The 7,945-nt window shown below is 39.6% G+C and overlaps 1 pseudogene; it reads left to right on the forward strand.

Moving 5' to 3' along the window:
- The first annotated feature begins 952 nt into the window (after nt 1–952).
- LOC114784977 (uncharacterized) lies at nt 953–1,107 on the forward strand (annotated as a pseudogene).
- The last annotated feature ends 6,838 nt before the right edge of the window (nt 1,108–7,945 follow it).

Raw genomic sequence — 7,945 nt, forward strand, 5'->3', positions numbered from 1 at the left:
TTTAACATTGGTACCATTATACATACAATATTTACAGCAATAGTAACCTAACTGTGGTAATAATGTAGAAACTGTTCATTCCTGTGTGTTTTATTGTCAAGGTCAAAAAATGAGCTCAGTGATCTCAGGACTAGCTAGAGCATGCATTGTCAATTCAGATAGATACCACATAAGCTAGTCCATTTAAGGATTTAAAATCAACAAGCAGAACTTTAAACTGGATCCTGTATATAACAGGAAGCCAATGAAGAGAGGCTAATATTGGACTTATGGTACCAATCAGCAGCTGGCTGAACGAGTTGGAGACATTTACATTTACATTTACATTTACAGCATTTATCAGACGCCCTTATCCAGAGCGACTTACAATCAGTAATTACAGGGACAGTCCCCCCCTGGAGCAACTTAGGGTTAAGTGTCTTGCTCAGGGACACAATGGTAGTAAGTGGGGTTTGAACCTGGGTCTCCTGGTTCACAGGCGAGTGTCCCACTAGGCTACTACCGCCTCAAAGCTAGCAGTCTAAGTTGGAAAAACTTAAGTCTCCTGTATGTCCAGGTAACATTACATGAGTTTAAATGCATTGCTAATAATTAACATGGTCAACATAATCTCTGGTGTCCACCCTTCACAAAAGGCAAAACAAACACCATCCACACAATGAGATGTTAGCAGGTCATCTGCAACTGGTTGTCATGGTAATGATATTAAGCTTTGATGTATTGGATCTACATAAAGGCCACAGTGGGGATTAGGTGCCGGCTTTGAAGCAAGCTATTAAAAAGCAAACTATCAATTGTGAACCCATGCATGCAGCCACCCACCACGTGTATTAACACAGTTTGGTCGGGGTGAAAGGTTGTGTTAATTAAACATTAACAAAGCACAAAAAAAGTGCTGTAAGTGCTTCTTGTGACGCCCAGGGGAGGAGAGGTAAAGGACCCAAGCGCAGATATACTTACATGGCAGGGGAGATACTGTGATCAAGAAGGCGGTTCATCCAGGGCGAGGCTCAGCCATTGCAGTCCGGCTATGTGGTCCCCTGCGAATTCCCAAATGTGGGAATATCGACTGCATCATTACTGGTACTGCGTTTGCGCTCTCCCCATATTGATTGTTTGTTTGTTTGTTTATTTATTTATTTACTAAGTTAAGGAAACAGACCCGTAATCAGAGGTTGCTGGTTCGTATCCTCGAACCACCAAGGTGCCACTGAGGTCCCCACACAGTCCCCACACACTGCTCCCCGGGTGCCTGTCACTAAAGTTGAGGGGATAAAAGCAGAGGACACACTTCGTTGTGTCATCGTGTGCTGTGCTGAAGTGTTCCACAATGACATTCACTTCACATCTCAAAATCGGTATCATGTCACCACATAACTTCTGAGGAAGTTTGGGCAGCCCCTTATGGAAGCGAGATGGCTATGAAGACATGTGTTGAGGTGTTGTGAATGAAAGGGGTGTGTTCTCAGCTCAGTATTCAGGTGAACGTGAACGCGCGTGAGTGAGTGAATCATCTGTATGAGAAACGGACCAACATCTGATTTGTGTTTTCTCTGTGTACATTAGCCAAAACCGCACAGATCCCGTTCAAGAAAGAAAGCATTGGCATCAATAAATGAGGGAGCGGGGAGGCATTTGACAGCATAGCAAGTAAATTTATGCTCCACCTCTCTCACTATCATTAAAAAACAGCTTTCACTTCAACGACTGCATGACTGTATCCATGAGATACTGTGACCTCTTCGGTCTTTTTGTATTCAGTTTACACTGAGTCCACAAATGTCTGCTGCAGGGGTGTCTCTTTTATCTGCAATCAACCTTTGACCTCAATCTGATATATAAAAAAAGAAAACAAGAGCAGATGAAAACCTGCTAATGGTAACTGGAACCGTCTATTGTTATTTCATTATTTGTAATGAAATAAGCAGCTCTAGAATAATTCATGCAACAAGGCCCCTAAAATGCAGTAGTGTAGTGAAGATCATTTATGCTTCAAATAACTCTTCATGGTTCTCTGTATCTTGGAAACGTGGAACTATACCTGTCACAACCGAGGCGAGGAATAGAAGATGGGTTCTCTCTGAAGTCCCAGTGTCACCCTTCCCCTAGGCTTGGTGAGGCTCTGTGGGCTACTCATGACCCTGCAGTTGTGATGACAAAGATTAAACATCTGTGTATAAAAAAAATAGGAGAGTGTGTTGCTTGCGAAATTTTATTTATGCAACTGAAATATTTAGTGTAGATTGCACGTGTGTGGATGGGTTGCAAAACTGTCAGATTTTAAAATGACTAATTCAACAAACTGATAAACAGCTCTGGTGAGGGTGGTAGGCAACAAAAAAGATCTTAATAATCTTCAAATTTCAAACTACAATAAAAAAATGACATGACACACAGACACATAAACATCCTAATACATAGGTGATCCTCATACGTGTCATGGAGGGCTGATCCGGTGCGGACATGACAGTAACCAATCAGCCCTTTTCATTGTTTCTAGCTATATAGGAAACTTAAAACACGACCTTCAATTAGGCTTTAATAAACTAAGTTTAAATGGGATGAGCCCATAGCAATGACTTACAGATCTCACACACATTGTGTGTAAAAAAAAAAAGTTTTTGCTCTCATGAAAGGGTTTCCTCAAAAGATGTCCCTCCTGTGGTGTAGTATAGTCAGGGAGAAAGTTTTGATGAAACAAAAAAGGACCCGGACACCTGTCTGAACCTTTTGCACTCAGTGCCGTTTTTTGCTCCAAATTTAATACACGTATTTCATATTCAAACTTTGCTCTGAATCTTTTTTTTCTTTCTTCTATGCGTGTGCTGTTGCACCTATTATTAATTTTCTCTGTGGACCCGCAGTTTCTGCTTTTTTTTTTCATCGGCTTCCAAGGATTTCCCTTGTCATACCAATTTCAACAACAAGCCTGACTGATATGTTATATTTTATCTTAATAACCAGAAGCAATCAAAAAGTAGTTAATGCATGGGGAATGATGAAAACGTTGCAGACAGCAGACCTGAAGTTCATTCCATAATGGAGTGTAGACATTAAATAAAGCATAATTTTTCTGGACTGAGTAATCTTGGGTAATCTTTCACTGTGGCCTCTGTCCCCTTCTCTTCCACAGAAACGAGTTCCTGTTAATTGAATATTGATTTGTGTTATTCAGCCACCTCGCCCATCCTCTGCCCTCCCCATCAAGATGCAATTAAACATTTTGTCACGTTTTAGGTTTCGTTTGTATCCATGGATACAGTTGCAATGCACAGGAATGTAATGCACATAATCTGTGTACACCTGAGTGTATATTTCTAACCAGGATTAAATATTGAACTCCATTAAAACTGATCCCAGCAATTTTCAAAAGGAATTGGGAGGCATAAAAAGTCATCATAAAATGCACAAGCCAATGACCAAAGTTCCTTATGCTCAAAAAAATTAAGGGAACTCATTAACAACACAATGTAAATCCAAGTCAATCACTGTGAAATCAAACTGTCCACTTAGGAAGCAACGCCCTACGATCAATTTCACATGCTGTGGTGCAAATGGAATAGACAATAGGTGGAAATTATAGGCAATTAACAAGACACACTTGCCTACTTTACTTTACTTTACTTTACCAGAAGACCCAGGTTCAAATCCCACATACTACCATTGTGTCCCCGAGCAAGACACATCATGTCTCGCTCCATTCACCAATGCCATGTTGCACCACAGACTGTCCATGAGTTGGCGGGTGCTTTAGTCCAGGTCTGGGAGGAGATCCTCATCCACCACCTCATCAGGAGCATGCCCAGGCTTTGTAGGGAGGTCATACAGGCACATGGAGGCCACACACACTACCAAGCCTCATTTTAACTTGTTTTAAGGACATTACATCTACGTTAGAGCCGTCTACAGTGTGTTTTTCCACTTTCATTTTGAGTGTAACTCCAAATTCATGAGTCAATGAGTCAAATTCATGTTTGTGTGATTTTGTTGTCAGCAAATTCAACTGTAATGAATAAAGAAGAATAATTCATTCATTCACATCTAGGATGTCTTATTTTTTTGTTCCCCTTATTTATTTGAGCAGTGTAGTGAAAGCCTCTAATAGAGCTATAAATATATTTGAGTAAAAAGAGACGTGGAAAATGTACCTGACCTCTAAAAACTTAAACCATTATACAATTATTAGTTGTTATTTACTCTACAACCCTCATCTGGACATGTGGGGGGAATTGACTGGATGTGCTATTAAGTGTTATTTACAAAAATATATTGGGACCAAAAATTCTGGTTTTATTCCCATTGAAATTGGAAAAGGGAAGATAGACACAACAGAGCAAAAAAAGCAATAGCATTTGGATGAAAACCTGAAACAGTTTGGGGCACATTTTGACATTAAGTTCTCACATGGATGAATATAAATGTGTGTATTAAACATTGGAACACCTTCACTCAAGTTGACTTCAGAAGAGCCCGACTAACGCTGATCTCCTGTCCAACTTTCAGGTTTCTAGCTGTGCCAAAGCCTGCCTGATGTAATTATGCATTCTGAAGAGCTGAGACCCACAGCAAGTCACTAACTGAAAACAACAAATCAACAGAAATTGTCACATCAAACATTTCTTTTCAATTTAATAAGTGGACATGCTGGTGAATGTTTCGTTTTACAAACTGTTTTCATATCTATTTACTGCATATTCAGAAGATAAGGTCAGTCAAAATATGTCACAAAATCAAATAAAATTCTCAATTACATCTTGTCCTAACAAATATATTATATATAAAAAGGGTGGTAGTAGCCTAGTGGGTAACACACTCGCCTATGAACCAGTAGACCCAGGTTCAAATCCCACTTACTAACATTGTGTCCCTGAGCAAGACACTTAACCCTAAGTTGCTCCAGGGGGGGGACTGTCCCTGTAACTACTGATTGAAAGTCGCTCTGAATAAGGGCGTCTGATAAATGCTGTAAATGTAAATATAAATGTATTCAAAGGCTTTGGCAAAAAAACTTCCAATCACTCATAACAAAACTGACAGCGAAATGATATTTACATTGATAGAAAAAAAGCTTTTGCATATCCAAACTGACTCAAACAGAACTCAACAATGCTGATTGTTTTTGTACAGCATGCACTTTTCAAACATCATTAGCATGCAGCCTGAAAACATTGCCTATATTTGGCAGTTGTGTTTAAAAGTGGGAAATATGGGTGTTTATCAAGCCGCATTAAAGCTACAGGTCAAAACAACGTTTGTTCACAAATCTCCACCTCTGAGCCTGAATAGGAACATCAGTTATCATGTAGGAGCTTTATAGGGATCATAATCAAGGATCAGCCATGTGGCATTTGGGATGCCCCAAATACAATTTTTGCAAGGTCACAACTCATGTAGTCCAATACAGGGCCAGTTCTGGACGGGCGTATCTGAGGGGACAAACAGAAATGTGAAGGGCGCACATGCTGGCAACGGAAGGGGAGGGGTGAGGGTGCTCTGGATAACTACACACCAGAGGACGTTGAAGAAGGGAAGCAATTCACACTGGAAGTAATATAATATAGTATGTTAAAGTGTCTAGAGTAAATTTTTTTTCATATTTGTTCATTAACAGTAAAAAGTCTTGTTGGACCTTTTGATATTGACAATGGATTGGCCAGTGTCTTTACATCTGAGAAGAGAAGCATGGTGACTTGTCTTCACTGAAGCAGCACTTGTTCTTAATGGAATGCTGCTAGCCATGCAGAAACATTCACAAGGTTCCTGGAAGGATAATAAAGTTGCTCTGTGAACTGAGGCCTCTCCGTTTAGTCTAAAACAGTTAGACTAGCATAGCCAACGAGTAGCATGTGATTCAGATGGCTTGGGTGTCTGTAGCTTTCCAACACACTCAATTGTTTATTCCTTCAGATTTTGTTGTATACCCACTGCGCATAGACACGTTGAAGTGCCCTCTTCTTCTGATCATCTTTGCATGCCCACTGTTGGTCCGCTGAAGGTGCAGACTGTGAAATATTAGACATAACATTTTTTTACGTCTTCCAAGCGTCCAGAATTTATTTCCGCAAGACATCCCTATAAGGTTTGATTCTACTCCAAATTAGGTCATACCCACTGTGCAGACACATTAAAGCGATGTCTTTTTAGGTCATCTAACCCAACCTCTACAACTAATACAAAATGCAGCAGCATGACTGATCTTCTCCACACACCACCCCTCTGCTACGTTCCCTCCACTGGCTCCCAGAAGCTGCATGCATCAGATTCAAAATACTGATGCTGGCCTACAAAGCCAAACATGGAGTAGCACCATCCTACCTCCTTATTACACCTCACACTGCACCTCGTATTCTCAGAGCCTCCAGTACTGCTCGTCTGGTCCCTCCATCTCTGAAGGTAAAAGGAAGACACTCATCTAGACTCCGTCTTGGCCCCTCGGTGGTGGAATGAACTTCCCCTTGAGGCCGGAACAGCTTACTCACTGAGCACTTTCAAACGGCAGCTCAAGACCTTCCTCTTTAGAGAATATTTAGATTAGCTTGTAACCTTCTTATTGTCTGACTTATGTATAGAAATGACAACAGAGTGTAATAAAAAGATTGTATTCATATTTGGGGGTCGTCGTGAACCAGAATTGATCACTTCATCAATTGTAACATGGAAGCACATTGCTCTGGATAAGGGCGTCTGCCAAATGCCTTAAATGTAAATATAAATGTAATCCTAACCCAGACTTTGAAGCCATGTGATGTTTTTTTTTTATGTCTTCCAAACTTCCAGTATTTATGTCCACAAGACTAATTCTAGTCCAAATGAGGTTGTGGTAAGCGTCTTTTCTATGTACAATTTAAAATCTTTTTAGATATCATTTTTACAGGTTTACTGTTTCTAAGCTCTGTGCATAACTGTAGTGGCATTTCAGGAGGTGGTGTACTGTTCCAATTTATCTTCCTACAGCTTTATTTGATCATCTTTGTACTGGAATTGCATCTTTGTATGCATCTGGATTTGCATATACATTTTAAACTTAATAGTTCCTCGACCTTCTGGAGATACAATTATTTGTGTTACAATTATAAACATCATTAGAAAAGCTTTAGAAAAATAAATACCCACTCATTTCTTTCCATTTTATTAATTCCATCCACCAACTACATTTAATATACATATATATATATATATATATATATATATATATATATATATATATACACACACACACACACACACACACACACACACACACACACACACACACATATATATATATATATATATATATATATATATATATATATATATATATACACACACACAACATTAAACAGTCTTTGTGGTTCATGCTCTGAAGCACATACCTGTCACATGATCCCATCCATGTGACCGGCAGCAACACGGAAATTAGGTAACGTGACTCCTATAAATTGGCAAGATGGTCACTGCCAGCCACTCAGTCATTGATTGGCATTAGTCAACTCGACTCGGCTCCTTCCTCGCCTTAATCCAGTAAGACGTATCCTGCTCATCGCTTCTCTACTCTTCCCTCTCATCCTGCCCCGTCCCCAATTCTGTGACAATACCCTTACTAAAGACATTGGTTGTGGTATTGTTAACATCATTAGGTTTGGAAATCAAGTTATTCAAGTTATTAATCGTCAAGATAACAAGTTGTTATTAGAGATGGGCGAGGGCTCATTTTCTTGCCTTTGCCAACATGAAATATGGGTTTACCTTGTAATTCTGTGTAAACTTTACTTTACTTTACTTTACTTTACTTTATTTAGCAGACGCTTTTATCCAAAGCGACTTACAAGAGGAATTCTCGTTTGAGAACCCTTGTGTTCTCCAAAGTTTTCTTTCCCCTTTTTCATTTCATATTCAATTTTGCCATCAGTGCATTGGACGGTAGAAAAACAAGCCACTGCTATATTTGAAAAGCATTGTCTTG

Source organism: Denticeps clupeoides, chromosome 2, assembly GCF_900700375.1.
Source record: "Denticeps clupeoides chromosome 2, fDenClu1.1, whole genome shotgun sequence".
NCBI classification, from domain to species: Eukaryota; Metazoa; Chordata; class Actinopteri; order Clupeiformes; family Denticipitidae; genus Denticeps; species Denticeps clupeoides.